General features: G+C 37.9%; 1 long non-coding RNA gene across 1 annotated transcript; it reads left to right on the top strand.

Annotated features, from left to right (window-relative positions):
- The first annotated feature begins 429 nt into the window (after positions 1 to 429).
- On the top strand, positions 430 to 2,448 carry LOC121993900. Its single transcript, XR_006115469.1, has 5 exons — positions 430 to 783; positions 859 to 1,038; positions 1,128 to 1,256; positions 1,400 to 1,649; positions 1,766 to 2,448. It is a non-coding gene; the product is annotated as an uncharacterized LOC121993900 (long non-coding RNA).
- The last annotated feature ends 17,053 nt before the right edge of the window (positions 2,449 to 19,501 follow it).

Below are 19,501 nucleotides of genomic sequence, written 5' to 3'. Positions count from 1 at the left end.
AGTTTCCTTCTATAATCAACAACACATACTATAAGTGATACCATTTCCCAACTTATCGGGCTTATTGATTCATCGAACTAAATCTCACCCATTGATAAATTAAAGAAATAAATATCAAATATATATGCTTGTTATTATATCAGGATTAAGAGCACACACTTCCATAATAACCGAGGTCTTTGTTTCTTTATAAAGTCAGTATAAAAGAAACGACCTCAAATGGTCCTACTCAATACACTTTAAGTGTACTAGTGTAATTATATAGTTAAGATAAACTAATACCTAATTACACTACGACCTTCCAATGGTTTGTTCCTTTCCATTATGGTCGTGAGCTACTGTTTATAATTTATAAGGTACTGATAACATGATCCTCTGTGTGTGACACCACACACCATGTTATCTACAATATAAATTAATTGAACAACTACATTTATCATAAATGTAGACATTTGACCAATGTGATTCTTATTTTTAGATAAATGTTTATACCTAAAGCTAGGCTTTTAGTATACACTCTAACAGTTCTGTTGCATGATGAATAGGTGTGGGATGCTTCAACTGGATAGAAACAGTATACTGGACAGAAACAGAATTATATATTTCTAGTGTTTCATTATTTCTATCTATGATGTTTTTCTTCTCAACTTCAACTGATGGTAAAATCAAAGCACTTGGTTCCAATGCAGTTTTTCTTCTGGATGCAGTTTACTAGCACTTGGTTCCAATGCAGTGCATAAACTCTGGCAGTGGCCGTGCGATGAACGAAATCCATCGGGCAAGGTCAGAAAGAAACAGTTGTAAGAAATTATCTATTTGCTATAAGCCTAGTGCTGATTGTTTGCTTTGCTTGTTCAGTCAATTGCATCTGTTGCTCCTCAGCTCCGTCAGCCACCAAATGGTATTCTTATGACCAATGAAAGGAGTGATAACAATCCAGAAGAAGCAACTGCTTGTATTGCTTTATCTAAGAATGACTCTTATACAACGTCTGCATCAGGTGGAAAAGTTTCTCTGTTAAATATGTGGACTTTTAAGGTGCGTAGCCATGAATTGATTTTACTCTTGCTACCAAAAATGGAGAAACCACACCGACTAAACCGACTAAATCGAAACATATCTTTCAGGTTATAACCACTTTTATGCCAACCCCACCGGTAGCCACGTCTTTAGCATTTCATCCTGCAGATAATAACATGATTGCTGCTGGAATGGAAGATTCTAGTATTTTGATCTATAATATTCGGATTGATGAGGTTCATAATCTCGTGCTTTCTATTTGTCAAACTATGTCGATTCTTGATGCCTTCTATAGTTTGTATTGTTTTCGAAATTCAATAGGTAACTTCCTCTTTTGCATTACTTTGAAATCATTGTCTATAATGTCACTTTCTTTCAGATATTTTGAAGGTAAATGGATGTATTCAGGAACTCCAACTAAACAGTTCAGGTATTGGAGATGAGGTTGTTTAATTTTACATGTTGCAAGTTCCGGTTGTTTGTTTCTTGAGGAAGAAAATGATTCTTGATTCTGGTAAAGTCTGAATGCTAAATATGTTATGTAGGGTGCAAGGGTTATTGCAGATATGCTAAAAGAAAATCAAACTTTACGTGTACTGGAACTTAACAATAATATGATTGAATATTCTGTATGACCTTATTTTTGGGCAATCTTTCATATTTTTTTATGAAATTCCTAGATCTTTTACACTTTGTTTCTGGTGTCCTTACTCCTTACACCTTATTTCCATGTGAAATTTTATAGGGTTTTGCAAGTCTTGCTGGAGCACTAGTTGAGAATAAAGCAATTCGATCTATACATCTCAAGCTAATAAGACTTACACACACTTAGATTTTCTATCCATGCAGTTCTTTCTTGCAGATTTAATTTCTTCATCAGATCTGTTGGCTTTCTAGTATTTATTGATTGTACTACTTCTCAGCAATTATGTAAAATTATATTTCTTTTTGTTTAGGAAAAATAACACTTCTAGATATTGGCAACAATGAGATTGGTCCCAAAGGCGCCTTTAGCATCGCTGAGTTTGTTAAGAAAACTAAGTCCTTGCTACGGCTGAATCTTTACATGAATGACATTGGCAATGCGGTGTGGTTATTGACTATTGTTGCTTTATGCTCCGTTGCTTCACTTTTGAAACATAAATTATCATCTAAGGTGCATATATATATATCTCACTGGAAATCATATAAATGAATTGATGTTATTCACCTTTATTGCTGCTGAGGAATTTATTTACTTTCCATGTACTCTTAGTGATAAAAATGAATTTATTATTTGCAAACTAAAAGTGAATTTATTTACTTTTCATGTACTCTTAGTGGTAAACGGTTATGTCATTTGGGCCGACTACTAATGAATTGAATTTGAAAGATTAAATTGTTGTTTATGTAGTTAGATTAAAATTTTTGGTTTGGATTATATTAAGTTCCCAGGAATGATAGATCTATCAATATATGATGTGGTTGAGATAAATGATGAATGTTTTTCTTTTTAAGCATTCCAATTAGTCATCTTGTTACCTGGTGCTCTTACTACTTTTTCAACTATGATTTTTAGTCTTGGTTTACTAATATATTATTTATGTGTTTTTACAGTTTACAAATCTCAAGTACTCCAGAGTTGAAAGTGCGGTTCGAGTGGGCTGAATGCATGCTAGATTACATTTGAAGTGCGGTTCTACCTTGATGTGTTATTAAAAGAATGTTCTACCTTGATTTTGATATCTATTAGCTAGCTTTTGATGTAAAAAGAATGTTTGGGTATTTTTTGGATATTGTTGTAAGAAGATTATTTATATAATTTGTGAATATTTGTGTATTTTATGGATACTGTTGAATGAAGAAAATTTGTATAATTTGTGAATATTTGTGTATTTTTTTTATTATTGTCAGTCTTTCATTGTTTCGGAAATCAAATTTGTGTTGTTAAAAAATATACATATTACATCGGTTTTCCACCGCTGCAAAACCGGTGTTATTAACTAATATTACATCGGTCATTTGCCGCTACCAAAACTGGTGTTATTAACATACAATATTACATCGGTTTTACACCGTTGATGAAACGGTGTCGTTAAGTGATACTACACCGGTTAATAACCGATTCGAAGACCGGTGTCGTTAAGTGATACTACACCAGTTTTAACCCGATGTCTAAAATGACAGACTTTTAACATCGACTTCATAGACATCGGTCGAAAATGAAATAGACACCGGTGGAAAACCGATGTCTATGAAGGTTTTTGTTGTAGTGAAAATAAAAGAAAAATAGAACCAAAAAGAGACATGACCAAGGTTTGAACCTTGGACCTTGTGTAAGATGCATGTATGTGATACCAGTAGCCCCAGCAGGGGTTTGCTGTTAGGAAAAGAAGGGAAATTGTAGTTAAGGTGAAGGCCTTTCATTTAGAAGGAGACTTAGAAGGAAAAGTTGGAGTTGCCTTCTTCCTCACTAATGGAAAAAGATGAATTTGCCTTCTTCCTTCATTCAACATAAATAAGAAAAAGGGAAAGAAAACTTCATTTTTCTTCTCTTTTCATCCTTCCTTCTTCTCTCCACCGAAAAACCAAAGCCTCACCCTCACCATTGTCGAAACCAAGCCAAAGAAATTCTTCTAGGAAAAAGTTTTAAGAAGCAAAGGGTATTCTCTTAGTAAATTAAGCGAGAGGATGTATGTATTCCCTCACCTGCAGTACAAGTAGTTCTCGTACGCTTTATGTTTAAAAGTTGTTTGAAAAAACTTTGGGATTTCCTTGCAAGTTTCGGCCAAGATAAGGAGTTGTGGTCACTTATGGTTGTCAAGTTTACAATTTATGATTCATGTTGTAACAAAAAGTCTAGAACCTCACTCTTGAGGTTTTGGCCAAGATGGAATACAAGGCTTAGAGTAAAATTTTAAGACCTAATCATGCTTGTTTATGCTCCTTCATGATGTATGATCTATTATATGTTGTTAGTTAAGTTTTCATGCTACATGTTGTATAAACAAAACATAGAACCTTACCTTAGGTTTCAGCCAAGGATGAACATAAGGCTTAGAGCAAGGTTTTGAAATCTAATCATGCTTGTTTATGCTCCTTCATGATGTATAATCTATTATATGTTGTTGGTTAAGTTTTCATGCTACATGTTGTATAAACAAAACTTAGAACCTTACCTTAGGTTTCGGCTAAGAATGAACATAAGGCTTAGAGCAAGGTTTTGAAATCTAATCATGTTTGTTTATGCTCCTTCATGATGTACGATCTATTATATGTTGTTAGTTAAGTTTTCATGCTACATGTTGTATAAACAAAACACAGAACCTTACCTTAGGTTTCGGCCAAGGATGAACATAAGGCTTAGAGCAAGGTTTTGAAATCTAATCATGTTTGTTTATGCTCCTTCATGATGTATGATCTATTATATGTTGTTTGTTAAGTTTTCATGCTACATGTTGTATAAACAAGACTTAGAACCTTACCTTAGGTTTCGGCCAAGGATGAACATAAGTCTTAGAGCAAGGTTTTGAAATCTAATCATGCTTGTTTATGCTCCTTCATGATGTATGATCTATTATATGTTGTTAGTTAAGGTTTCATGCTACATGTTGTATAAACAAAACTTAGAACCTTACCTTAGGTTTCAGCCAAGGATGAACATAAGACTTAGAGCAAGGTTTTGAAATCTAATCATGCTTGTTATGCTCCATCATGATGTATGATCCCTTGTCTATGGTTAGTTTAAGTTTTCATGCTTTTTATGGTAGTCAAAGTTTAAGATCCTTACCTTTAGGGTTCAGCCAAGATTAAATGGAAGGTTTAGGGAAATGTTTTGAACCTAACTATGCATATTTATGTTTTCTCATGATGTATGATTCTTGATATATGGTTAGTTTAAGTTTTTCATGCTTCATGTGGGGTTAAAAATAAAAAGAAAACCTAGAATCCTACCTCTAGGTTTCTGCTAGGTTAAGATTTAGGGTTATAGGAAGATCAAAACCCCAATCATATATGCTAATGATTTCTTATGATGTAATATGGATTTTATGCCATCATGCTATTTGTTATGTGCACTTATGCCATCATGTATGTTTTCTCTAAGAAATGCTATGTGTTATCTGCACTTTATGCTACTATGTTATGTAAGGCTTATGTATGATGAAAAGCCTAAGAGAAGCTTCCCTTAAGTTGGGACTAAGAGCACTCTTCATGATATGACAAGAATATGATATGCCATGATATGACAAGAACATGATATGCTATGATATGAAACATGATATGTTATTTTACTTTGTATGGCTTGTACCAAGGATGAGCTCCTAAGTTGCCCCTAGGTCGATGGTCTATGAAACGGGCCTAGTAAAAAGGGATGGGCTCCTAAGTTGCCCCTAGGTCGATGGTCTATGAAACGGGCCTAGTTCCTAGTAGGTTCAAGATTTGCTACCTTGGATCTACTTAGGATGCGCGCATTTATGTATGTATGTGGTACAAAGCCAGGCCCTCATGATGAGATTATGTTTAAGTATTTATATGATATATATGTTTTCAAAGGACATCTTGCATATACTCATTCATGATGCATGTTTTCAAAGGACATCTTGCATATGCTTATTCATGCTAAATGTTTTCCTTTATGTTTTAGTAAGATGTTCCTTTTTGAAAAATAAGTTTATGATGCCTAGATGATCATGTTATTACTTTGTGTATGAACTCTCACATGCTATGTTATGATTTACTTACATGAGTATGACTCTACTTTATGCTAGTATGCAGATTTATATCTAAATGTTGGTTAAATGAACATGTTACCATTTTATGTTTAGATGCATGATTCATGTTTTGTGAGTAGGAAAGAATCTTACTAAGCCTATGTGCTTATAGTTTAATTTCCCTTGTACTGCAGACAAAGGAAAAGAATGGTTGAATTAAAAGGGAGCAGCAGGAAGGGCAAGAATGTGTGTGGCAGTGGCATGGTGGAATAAATCTACTTAATGTTTCTATGTTCTAAAACTTTACATATGATGGATGATATTTATTGATGTCTACTCACTATGAACTTATGTTTTGATGATCTCTGATAGTATGCTTATTTCAAGTAAAATGCTATGCATCATGTTGCAAGTAGTAGATGTTAGATCAAGTTATGAATGTTAACATGATATGTTGGATATATGATCCTATGATAATAAACATGTTTCTATGACAACATGATTGTATTCTTAAGTTAGTTTAGTTTGTTTCAAAAAAAAAATAATATTATTTACTTCCACTGCCATGTATGTATGGTTTCAAGTAACCCCCGTCCTTTCGCCCCCTTCGCGAGTGGCGGGGAAGGGCGAGGCGTTACAGGGTGGTGTTCATCTTGGAGGATCGTCGCCCACACGACGTCCAAGGCTTGTCGAGAAATACGGCAGAAGATCTTGAGGTTATTAGCATACAAAGAAAAGGTATAATTAGCAATTATTTTCCGCATCATGCTAGTTATTTTTCTTTGTATGAATTACAAACACAAGAGACATTAGATCTAGTTTTTCGAATTAGTAATTCATGTTTGTGTTTTTCTTTGTTTTTCGAATTTGTGATTCGATTGTTCTTTTTGGTTAAATCTAGAGTTATATAAGGAAATTAAATATTAGTTTTCCTTAAAAGGCTTTGTCTAGGAAGTGGTGGTTGCTTCCATATCCAAGAAGGCCTTGTGCCTCGCTATGTTTAACCTGGAAGCCAATTTTAGAAATTAATATTTAATTGAATTTATAACGTAGGTGGATTTGGATCAATAGTGTTAAGTTCTGCTTGCGATCCAAATTTAAACCATTAAGAACATATAAGTTAAATTTGGGATCAATAATGTTAAGTTCCGTTTGCGATTCTAAATTTAACTTCTAAAGAACACAATAGGTTATTTAGGAAAGGTTCGACACTTGTACAAAATTTTTGTACAATGGAACCGGTACGATTTTCCTAGAACTAACCAACAAAAAAGTCGCTCATAGACATCGACTAAAAAAATCGATGTCTATGAGTGAAAATCTGCGCTCTTAGACACCGATTTTTAGGAACATCGGTATAAAATACTCAAAGACATCAGAATTTACTTAAAATCGCTGTTGTTCCACCGATATCTATGAGGATTTTTCTTATAGTGATACATGATCGAGCTGAGCTCTTTATTATCGGAAGTTCGTGTTTATGTAATAACAATATAACCTTCTTTAATAAGTTTAGTAGATAATTTTTTTTTATATAAATTTTTATTTTTGAAAAGATCTAATTAATTTCTTCACTATACTTTCTACGTGTTTCTTACCGTATTTATTTCAAGTAATGATTCAGTTCGTCCATGCAATGATTCACTTCGGCTATTTTTTTCCGTCTTCGTGATTATATCATCATTTTTAAAATATAGATAAATATAAAGAGAAAATATAAACCGGATACATTATGGTAAAGGTGGGAACGTGTCTGGGCTTAGAATGGTGCAGAAATAGATTAGATGACCAAACATGAATGAATTAAAGTGATTATAATGAAATATATATGAATATTATTTCAAAGTTTAGATATTATTTATTATTGGGGCTTTGTGTTTCTACGTAATAAAAAACTTACTCTCCCCGGCATTTTAAACAAATAATTTTGTAATATCTCTATTGTATCACCAAGAATATTATATTTTAGTCCAAAATATTTAAAAATTTTGTATTTTTTATTAAATTTATATTGACAAGATACATATATTAAGATTCTATATATTTTAAAATAAAATCTCAACTTTCTTCCTAGACAAATATTATATGTCACTACAATATTACATTAGAAGCCACTACGGACGAATACAAATGAACTTAGCTCAAAATCTTAACCGAGTTAATAGATTGGTCTCTTGTTCACTTGAGTTGAAGGATTAAATTTGTAATTAGCAATGGACTTGCTTATTCTACGAAAAAAATCATTATCTGTCAATTGAAAAGATATTTCCTACCCCGTAAAATTAAGAGAAATACTCCATTATAAAAAATTACAAATTTAATACACTAATAGAAGCAGGGAGCGGATTCCTCTTGTCCCCTAAGGGTCTTTGGACGATCCCAAATTGAGATCCCCAATCCAATGAAGACTATTCTTTTATATAGTGCTGGAAAATGGGGCAGCAACATGGGTTGTGCCGTTTGGCACAGTCACCCGTGTCGGATGTGGAGGCTCTAGATCTGGCTAGGCATGACACAGTGGCCATGGCAAACTTGCAGAGCCGATCACAACTCATGCCACTAGGCACAGGCTAGTCATGGTAGGGCACTTGAGCGGGGCATGGCCCGTACCGCTGGGCATGGGTTGGTCACGGCAGGGCACCTGAGTTGGATACGACCTGTGCCATTGGACATGGGTGCCTATGTTCAGATAGAGCCTCTTCAACTTGATCTCTTCGCTTTCCATTTCACACCAATCTTTGTTCTTGTCATCAAAATACATGAGAGCGGTATATAGGAGTAATAAAATATGAAAATGGAGTGTAGAATCTGTTGGTCCTTTGGCAGTCGGCTAGAGGGAGATGAATAGCCCTGCAATTAAGACGAATCTACCTTTCTCTCTCTTTTTGACGTTAGTCATACAAACACTTTAATAAAGAAAATAAATACTTAGAAAAGTGGATGAGATTATCGATATTTACTTGTTTGCAACCGAGGAAGTTGCTAATCCAAGGTAAATGATGTTTGTTTACTAGATTCCTTCTTCGACACAAGTTGGAGGCAGAGAAATCTCGTACAGGACGTTGATAGCTCAAAGTATAAATAACAGAATGAATATTCCGAGTGCATACAAGTGTTGTATGAATAAAGAGGACCAGATAAATATTTATAACCCACAGATCGAAAATAGCTATTTACAGACGTGGCGACTCCGAGCACCTGGACCAGCTCTGGGTGCCCCAACTGTGTGCCATATTTGCTCATAACGGATACACAATAGTGCGATGATAAAACTTTATCACAGACTAAGCGCTTGGACAGTGCTGCTGAAATGGCCCCGAAAGTGATTCACACCGACATGCTTGTTCGGCAACAAGATAGGCTGGTCCAGGTGCACAAACGAGTTAAATTTGTGCCGACTTGTCTGACTTTTTCTCCGATCGAACAGGTGATCCTCCTACCATACAGAGTTTAGCACACCCAAACTCAACTCCACTTTCTCCTTGAGCAATCTTCCACTCCGGCTTCTTGTCCCTCGGAAGTGTCGCGCGTGTCTTTCTCGCTCCATTGGTGTACTCTTTTCAGCCCCTTGTCCCTCTGATGTACCAAGTTCGTTGACTCAATTCCTATGTCATTCTTCTGAGACAAATATTACATGTCACTACAATATTACATTGACAAGATACATACATTAAGATTCTATATATTTTAAAATAAAATCTCAACTTTCTTCCGAGACAAATATTATATGTCACTACAATATTACATTAGAAGCCACTACGGATGAATACAAATGAACTTAGCTCAAAATCTTAACCGAGTTAATAGATTGGTCACTTGTTCACTTGAGTTGATGGATTAAATTTGTAATTAGCAATGGACTTGCTTATTCTACCAAAAAAATCATTATCTGTCTATTGAAAAGATATTTCCTACCCCGTAGAATCAAGAGAATTACTCCATTATAAAAAATTACAAATCAAAGACACTAATAGAAGCAGGGAGCATAGTCCTCTCGTCCCCTAAGGGTCATTGGACGACCCTAAATTGAGATCCCCAATCTAATGAAGACTATTCTTTTATATAGTGCTGGAAAATGGGGCAGCAACATGAGTTGTGCCGTTTGGCACGGGCACCCGTGTCGAATGTGGAGGCTCTAGATCTGGCTAGGCATGACACAGTGGCCATGGCAAACTTGCAGAGTCGATCACAACTCATGCCACTAGGCACGAGCTAGTCATGGTAGGGCACTTGAGAGGGGCATGGCCCGTACCGCTGGGCATGGGTTGGTCACGACAGGGCACCTGAGTCGGACACGACCTGTGCCATTGGACATGGGTGCCTATGTTCAGATAGAGCCTCTTCAACTTGATCTCTTCGCTCTCCATTTCACTCCAATCTTTGTTCATGTCATCAAAATACATGAGAGAGATATATAGGAGTAATAAAACATGAAAATGGAGTGTAGAATCTGTTGGTCCTTTGGCGGTCTGCTAGAGGGAGATGAATAGCCCTGCAATTAAGACGACTCTACCTTTCTCTCTCATTTTGACGTTAGTCATACAAACACTTTAATAAAGAAAAGAAATACTTTGAAAAGTGGATGAGATTACCGATATTTACTTGTTTGCAATCGAGGAAGTTGCTAATCCAAGGTAAATGATGTTTGTTTACTAGATTCCTTCTTCGACACAAGTTGGAGGCAGAGAAATCTCGTACTGGACGTTGATAGCTCAAAGACTAAAGAACAAAATGAATATTCCGAGTGCATACATGTGTTGTATGAATAAAGAGGACCAGATAAATATTTATAACCCACAGATCGAAAATAGCTATTTACAGACGTGGCGACTCCGGGCACCTGGACCAGCTCTGGGTGCCCCAACTGTGCGCCTTATTTGCTCACAACGGATACACAATAGTGCGATGATAAAACTTTATCACTGACCGAGTGCTTGGACAGTGCTGCTGAAATGGCCCCGAAAGTGATTCACACCGACATGCTTGTTCGACACAAGATAGGCTGGTCCAGGTGCCCAAATGAGTTAAATTTGTGCCGACTTGTCTGACTTTTTCTCTGATCGAACAGGTGATCCTCCTGCCATCCAGAGTTGAGCTCACCCAAACCCAACTCCGCTTTCTCCATGAGCAGTCTTCCACTCCCTCTTCTTGTTCCTCGGAAGTGTCGTGCGCGTCTTTCTCGCTCCACTGGTGTACTCTTTTCAGCTTCTTGTCCTTCTGATGTACCAAGTTGGTTGACTCAATTCCTATGCCATTCTTCTTGTCCACCACATTTTTCGTTTGACTTCTTGTGTTCCTAAGTCTCTGCACACTTAGATGCAAGACATCAAATGTGAAGAACCAAACTTAACTTAGTTGACCACATCAAAACCAACATGGGACTTATAGAATCAAGATATCTTAAATCATGCATGCAAAAGTAGGTCAAATGTAGCATGAAAACATGATGAAAACCCTATATACTTCACATTTCTCAAATTCCCCTAGAACAAACCTTTGCTTGTCCTCAAGTAAATATTAATCTACATGCCAATAATATCCCCAATTTTGGAGAACCCATCTAGTCCTATTAAATGGTATCATCTTAAGGAGCAAGTACTCAATTAGTTTCACCAAACCTACAAGCTAGTTAAGTGCATAGTACATGGCTTGTTCCTATGGTTTTGAATTCATCCCTAGTCAAGTCATCCTTCAATTGTGTTCCCAAGGGTTCCGGTGTTAGGCAATTACCCATCATATGTGAGGTTCACCCCCTCTTCCCGACACAAAGTATCAAGGGCATGCTCGATGATGAGAGAAATAGATAGATGTTTCCCAAGTGACCTAACTCGATCTCAAAGGGGCATCCAATTCTTTCCCCCCATGTTAATTATTTTTGTATCCCTTTATTTCCTCTGTTTTTTTTTCTTCTCACATGGGATTTTAATTTTTTACACACACTAAGCATAGTCCACTAACTAAAGTGTTGGGAAAAAATCACCTATGGTCACCTTAGTACTAGTCTAACTAAAGGAATCATGATTAGCTTGTACTAACTTAACCCTTCGGAAATAAATTGTTAGTGAAGTGAAATATCAAACTATCAGGTAGGCTATAGTGAAAGCAAATCAACTCAATACACTTTATAAAAGTTTACTACTAAATAGGAAAAATATGAATCACTAAAAATGAGAGGATGCATCCATATGATAGCACTATTACTAAACACATCAGGATATTGCTTAATGGACAAAGCATGCATGAGTGCTTCTATTCGAGTCAAAAACATCTATAAGAGCTAAACATTATATGATGTAAGCAAGAAGAAAGATTTATTATGCAAAGAAAAACATGACAGAACTAATTAGCAACCCAAAATATATACATTCCCCCAGAATTAAATATTTCAATGTCTCAATGAAAACTAAAAGCAATGTAGATGAGGTTTTGAAAAAGAGGGTTACCAAATGGTGCGTTCTAAACACCTAAGTCATTAACCCCTCCATCTAGTGGTTGCACTCCTCCCAATCTTTGAATCCTCTACAATAGACAAGAAAAACTAAGTAGAGGGTTTGGGTTATGAAAAAGAGAAATAAAAACAAGAAAGAACTTGAGGTGCCTCCCAAGAAGAACATATTTTAGGTCATTATCTTGAGCCCTTATAAGATTTATCTAAATCTTGCTCTTGTCAGAGTAAGATACTTCTAGACTTTTTTTCCAATAGCCCATTTTATTATGAAGAGCGCAGTCATTATGAGATCAATGTAGTGTAGCACTACTCTCTCCATCTTCATCTCCTTAGAAGTTCTTTCCGAAGGTCAAAGATGGTTTAGATTGTGCATCCAATTTTTAGCCTCATGAAAACTTGCAAACCATAGGAAAAACATACCCCCCATAAACATATTATATAAGATAGAACTAGAACCATATTAAATTTGATGAAGCATGTATCAAAAATTGAATCACATCCAACAAAATAAATTACAGGAATCTCTATGAAGTTTTCTAAAAGATTATACAAAATACTAACCTTACATTGCTTAAAGGTATCTAAAAGTTCTAAACAGGTGGATGTGACTTCTTTAGGATCAAATGATGGTTCTGGCTCTGGCTCATGTAGTAGTACAACTAAAGATGGTGATTCTTAGGGCTCTGTCATCTCTGCACTTATATCCTCAACTTGTTCATTTCTTACAACTCTCATATCAAGTGGTTGTGGGTGTTGGATTGCAATGGTTGCAAATAAAGTCCCACATTAAAAACACATGGAAAGGATCATGGACTTATAAGGAAAAAATATCTCTATTGGTATGAGGCATTTTGGGTAGAGCCCAAAAACAAAGCCATGAGGACTTAATCTCAAAGTAAACAATATCATACCATTATAGAGATATTTAAATTCTTTTGGTCCTAACAATTGGTATAAGAGCCCAGACTACCATAAGGACTAACTACCGACTATGCACAAGAGTTATGGTCCAATCGAGTCATGTGGGTGGAATATTGATCTATAATGAAGGAAATGAGAGCTCCCATATCTGGATCAAGATGACTAGACACCGGGCAAAGAAGTTCTAGTTACGGCTAGGAAAGGAAGTCCTATTAGGTCGGTTGGGTCGAGGGGTAGGAAAGTCTTGGTGGGTCAAGGATCAGATGATATCAAGTAGATAGACTTGAGGAAGAGGTCCTTCATTTGGAGGGGGGGGGATGTTGGGTTGCAATGGTTGTAAATAAAGTCCCATAATAAAAGCACATGGAAAGAATCATAGACTTATAAAGGAAGGATATCTTCATTGGTATAAGGACTTTTGGGTATAGCAGAAAATAAAACTATGAGGGTTTAGGCCTAAAGTTGATAATATCATAACATTGTGAAGATATCTGAATTCTTTTGATCCAAACAGTAGGAATAGAGAAATTAATTCTTGAGATATCACTTCGACAACACATCTCCCTAGACTTTCTTCCAAATCGTTAACATCATTACATAAAATGTTGTATACTAAGATCAATATCATCCGTAGGAGAATCAACAATTTCACTTATAGTCTTGAAATTATAATTCTCAACACATTCATCATCAGAAAATTCTATTTCACTATAACAATCTTTAACCCTAATAGGTAAATCTAAAAATTTGTAATTAATTCTATCATTAGAACAATCATCATCAAAATCTATATATTTAAGTACATCAATAAATTTGCAATCAACTAAATTATTATCCTAGAATTTGTCAAAAATTTTACAGTTATTTGCCCCCACTAGTCTTTGTAGAAAAGGAGTCCTTAGTGAAAGTTTTGTAGAAATTGGTCTATCTTTATCCTTAATTCACTTTGAGCTTGTGGAGGGGGTTCAAATTGCATATCCAGTATAATCAACCATTGAGGGAAAGATATTTGTGGCCTATAGACACTTTCTAGATTGTTGGAATTGATTTTTTTGTGGTCCTCCTTTGTTCTTCTCCTTATTTCAATACAGATCTTGTTGGTAAAGTTGACACCAATGATCAAACCTAAGTTTTGATGAATGACAAATGAATTAAAGTTAGGTGTGGTGTGATCTAACCTTTCTACCAAGTGTTCAACACTTGACAGGTCTGACACCAAGCTAAAATCCATCTCGGTCTGGAAGACCTGATAGATGGTGTAGAAGTTTAGATAGGTCGAGTGACCTGATATCTAGCAGAAAGTTCGGTAGGGTCCGCGAGACATGACAACTGGTTGAAGTCCAGTTGGATCAGCGAACCTGACAACTAGCGGGAAGACCTAGTGGGCTGAAAGGGAGTCGAGCGATTCTACATGGTAAGTAAAGTAAGTCACTGGAGGAGAGTGTCTAGTAAGGATGAGTGCCATTTAGAGACTTTAGGTGGAGGTCCACTTTGGGTCCATTTAGAAAGCTAGAGTAAGACCGTGACTAAATCTTGATCTTGAGAAGGCATAATTTAATTAATAATACTATTTTATTAATGTGTTAACACTATTTTATAGGGTATAGTTTATTATTTGGATTAACACGTTTTACAGGACCAAAAAGTGACTCAAGTCTGGGGTGAACATTGACCCGAAGCCCCTCTTGGTCGAGTGGAGGCACCTCATATGCTTTGGTTGAAGTCCTTACGTGAAAGTATGTGGAGGCGCCTCCCATGTGAATGGAAGCACCTTGAAGCTTGGCACTGGAGGCTCCTTGGAGAGCTTTCAATGCACCCTCTAGAGGATAAAATCCACAGGTTGCAAATTTTATCATTTCCAAAGATAAGGGGATATGTGTTGCTTCTAGAGGCACTTCAGACAAAGCTGGAGGTGCCTTCAACAATTTATATAAGCCCTGTTCGAGTATCCTTCAATATATATCTTCTCTATGAATTGCAAAGAGATTTCTACTGCTGTGAACACGTTCGATTGCTACTGTGCTACTGTTCCGCAACTTCCAAATGCTACCAGCTGGTCGACACCAACTCTTGAGTGCATCTGGATCCTCTTTCTGTGAATTTGTAACGAAATTAATTGTTGCATTTTCTTATTACTTGCAAAAAGGGAGTTAGGCTGTTAGACTTCCCTTTCTTTGATATATTATATTCGATTCCCTCTTCTGGTGGTTTTAAAAGAGATTTTTAGTGGATTGACCATTAATACGGTCCAAGAGATTGTGGGTCTTGGAGTAAGAGTCATCGAAGTCTCCAAACCAAGTAACTCCTCAAGTTTATGTTCGTGTTTTTGTGTCAATGTTATGTTATTCCACTATGTACTTATTTTCAAACTAAAAAAAGATTGATTTTTTTCAGGTTAGCTCTAAATTGGTGAAATCACAAATCAAACAGGGTGTTTATTTTTTTTATTTTTCTTCCGCTCTACTTTTTTGATCTTACGTTTTTCAAATCAATCTAAACCTGTATAGTTACCTCTTCAGAAAAGTTTTTTGTTGTGATATCCTTGAATTGCCCAAAATTGGTGCAATACCACTTAAGTTTTATTCTCTTTCTTTATCTCCTGCATTTTTAATTCAAGAGCAAATCTTGGGTTTTCTCGTGTTGTTCCTTTTTTTTATGCAATACCTTCTTTCTAAATGGCCCAAACTAAAGGATATAACACCTTTCACCCACGACTCTGTTGGAGCAATTCTAATGGTCTGTGTGACTATGTGTTTTGGTATTTGGACAAAGGGTTTAAATTATATTCACCCTTATATTTGATATGTGTATATGAGTATATAGGTTTGTAGGATACACATATGATTTAGCTTGATGGCTTCGAGTCCTGCGAAGGATGGCGCATCTGAGGGACCATGGATAAGGCAACAAGGACAAGGGCTAAGGGAAGCGACTTCGAGGCATATGTGAAGGATGGTATTGGGAACGAGCCGCGAGCTTGAATGCATCCGAGAGATGAGAGTCAAAAAAGTAGGCTTGAGCTCAGGAGGTTAAGGCGGTAAAGAAGAGTCAAGTGAGACGTGAGGGTCCGAGTGTGAGAGAAATATACTCGGGAAGGGAAACTTTATGTTTAGGGTTGTATCAGTCAACTGGTACTAGGACCAGTTGACTAGGGCAGAGCACAGAGAGTTTCTGTGCCCAAACGGTTGAGGACCAGTCGACTGGTACAAGGACTAGTTGTTGGTGCAACCTTAGGTCAAGGTTGACCTGGTTGACCAGACTCGAGTTGACTTGACTCGAGTTATGTTTTGATGTTTGACGAGTTATGACGATGTTTGACGTGAACAGAAAAGTTGTATCTTGATGTTTGACAAGGATACAAGCTTGGGAGATTGTGGGTGCAACTCGTGGTCAAGGTTGACCTGGTTGACCCGAGGTGAGTTGACCTGACTCGGAAAAGTCCAAGCAGGGAGCTTGGCACGGGAGAAAGTCCAAGTATGGAGACTTGGCACGGAGAAGTCCAAGTATGGAAGCTTGGCAAATGGGAAGACGGAGAGGGCTCGGTAGCTCGTTCTCTGGACTGTGGTCAGAGAGGGCTCGGTAGCTCGTTCTCTGGACCGGATGTAGAAAGTCCTGGTGAGTGAAGCCAGGCAAGGGAAAGTCCTGGTGAGTGAAGCCAGGCATTCGAGAAAGTCCTGGTGAGTGAAGCCAGGCAAGGGAAAGTCCTGGTGAGTGAAGCTAGGTCAGTTGGGAAGTCCTGGTGAGTGAAGCCAGGCAAATTGGAAATCCTGGTGAGTGAAGCCAGGTGAAAACCCTAGTGAGTGAAGCTAGGTGAAAGTCCTGGTGAGTGAAGCCGGGCAAGGGAAAATCTAGATGGATCAAGGGTGATCGGACATCTGGTGATGGGAAGTCCAAGTAGGTCATAGGAGTGACCGGATACTTGGTACGGAGAGAAAAGCCTAAGTGGGTCAAAGGGATTGACTGGACACTTAGCAGGGAGTCCTAGCAGGTCAAGGGAGTGATCAGATGCTAGGCGCAATGTACCAACAGGTCAAGATTGACCGGATGTTGGTTTGGACTTGGTTTGGGCGAAAACCATGAGCTGGATCGATCTGGTGATCGATCCAGTGATACCGCGAATATTCTGATCGGTCTGGTGATCGATCAGTAACACATCAGTAGCATACTGTGTGATAACTGATCGGTCTGGTGACCGATCAGGAGTTGATTAGAAGCCGAACAGGAGCGAGGCGCAAGAAGGGCTGATCGGTCTGGGGACCGATCAGCACAAAGCCTGATCGGTCCCCTAGACCGATCAGGAAGTTCCCTGATCGGTCCACAGACCGATCAGGGCACTAGCCGTTGCGACGCAACGGCTAGATTTTCTCTCTTCTTCTTTCTCCGTAGGTATAAAAGGAGGCTGAGAGCTACTTCTTCTTCTTATTCTTCTTCCTTGGATTGAAGCTTCTGCTTCTGTGCTCTGAGGTTCTGAGCTTTGTTGAGCTCGCTTCCGAAGCTTCGCGTGAGCTTCCAGTCGTCGATCAGCTGCTGCGTTTGGGTTGTGAAGTTGCTGCTTCATCGTCTCCGATCGACAGAGAAGGCAAGCGAGTGTTGCATTCATATTGTTGTTTGTATTTACTTCTTGTTTTCCTTGTACTCCTTTCTTGTTGTTACAAGTATTGTGGCGAGGTTTCTCCACCCACAAGGAGCATTTATTAGCCGGTTCTCCGGGGACTCATCCACCGACGGATTGATAGGCTTCGTCCACCTTACGGACACGCCGAGGAGTAGGAGTTTATCTCCGAACCTCGTTACATCGGTTTGTTTGAGGTTTGTCTTCTTTCCTTTTCGTTTCTGTGTTTATTTTCCGCTGCGCTAACACGTTTTGTAGAAACGCGATGATTTGGGGTCGGCTATTCACACCCCCCCCCCTCTCTAGCCTTCGTACGAAGGATCCTAACACTAGTCAACTGGTAAAATGTCGTTAGAGTATCGTTGGGATGACACCAATTGAATGGTGTAAGGACCAGTCGACTAGTAATGGTAAAATCAACCTTGCTGATTTCCCAAGCTATATATAATGGAGCTTAGGATGGCTAGCCAAAGTTGACGAAATTAGACTTTGTTATAGCCTAATTAGTAGTCATTAAGTGCTCAAGGTTTCTTTTGTGTCCAAGTGTTCTTAGTTGATGTTGTGGTGAGGTTTCTCCACCCACAAGGAGTTGCTTGAGTAGCCGGAGTTTTCCGGGGGCTAATGCACCGATGGATAGGGATCATCCACCTTACGGACAACCGTGGAGTAGGAGCCCTAATCTCCGAACCACATTAAAGGAAACATGTTAGCGGTTTGCTTTCTTGTCTTGCCTTTATCTTTCATAGTGTATTCATATTTGTATTTGTTTGTTTTCCACTATGCACTAACGAATACATAGGAAGCAGTCAAATTGGGGGAAACATCTATTCAACCCCCCTTTTAGCCGACCGTACGATCCCCAACAAATGGTATCAGAGCATGGTCACACTTCACTAGACTAACCACCGAAAAGAGCAACTTCAAGAAGATGATCGACATGATTTAACCTCCGAAGTATAAAGGAGGAAGCTTATGGGACATCTCCTATTGGACGATGAAGATGGAGGTCTTTTTTGACATGGATTGGGATACCATGATGGTGGTTAAGGAGCCGTTCGAAGTACCAAAAGATAAGAAAGGGAAGACACTCTGACCATGATATTAAATGGAGGAGCAAACTTCATAGTAAAAGGCAAATTCAAAGGTAATATCGATTTTAATTGATATTTTGCCTTCTAACGTGATAAGTGATGTAGGTGAATACGAAAATGCCCACGATTTGTGGAGCAAAGTGAAGAAAGTTCTAGTCAAAGAACTTATGCCTACACAAGAAGAAGAAAAATCTAAAGAGGAGGATGAAGTCGCACAAGTAGAGGATGAGAAACCAAAAGTTGAGCCATGCTCAGTGATCCTGTCTGAGAGGCTAGGCAGGATGGAGAGCCTGCAAGAAAAAACCTACCGCTGATGAAGAGTAATGCCGCTGATGAAGAATAATGCCTGTATAACAACGATCCGAGAAACCCAAAGCGGATCCAAAAAATAGGATCACCGAATGCCCTGCTTACACGAAGATCCGATGACGAGAGAGAAATCCAATCGAAGAGAAACACAGATTCGGAGCTTCCAAGACTTCCTGCGCACAAGAGACCAGCCAACACTATCGTCAGTGACCTAAGACCGGGGTGGGAATCCCTGGCTAGGCCCTCCAACGCTCAAGTTAGTGATCTTTCTTGGTGTGGAAGAAAGAAGAAGAAGATTACCAGTAGCTGGAAATTAGGGTTATGAATGTGTGCAATGATGTGAACTTACCTAGCCAACGGAGAGGATTCCCCTTTTTATACCACTTCATATAACCTCCGTAGTCATGAA

The sequence above is a fragment of the Zingiber officinale genome, chromosome 6A, assembly GCF_018446385.1.
Source record: "Zingiber officinale cultivar Zhangliang chromosome 6A, Zo_v1.1, whole genome shotgun sequence".
NCBI classification, from domain to species: domain Eukaryota; kingdom Viridiplantae; phylum Streptophyta; class Magnoliopsida; order Zingiberales; family Zingiberaceae; genus Zingiber; species Zingiber officinale.
Note: the sequence above shows the minus strand (reverse complement) of the source record. Positions and strands in the feature narration are given on the sequence as shown.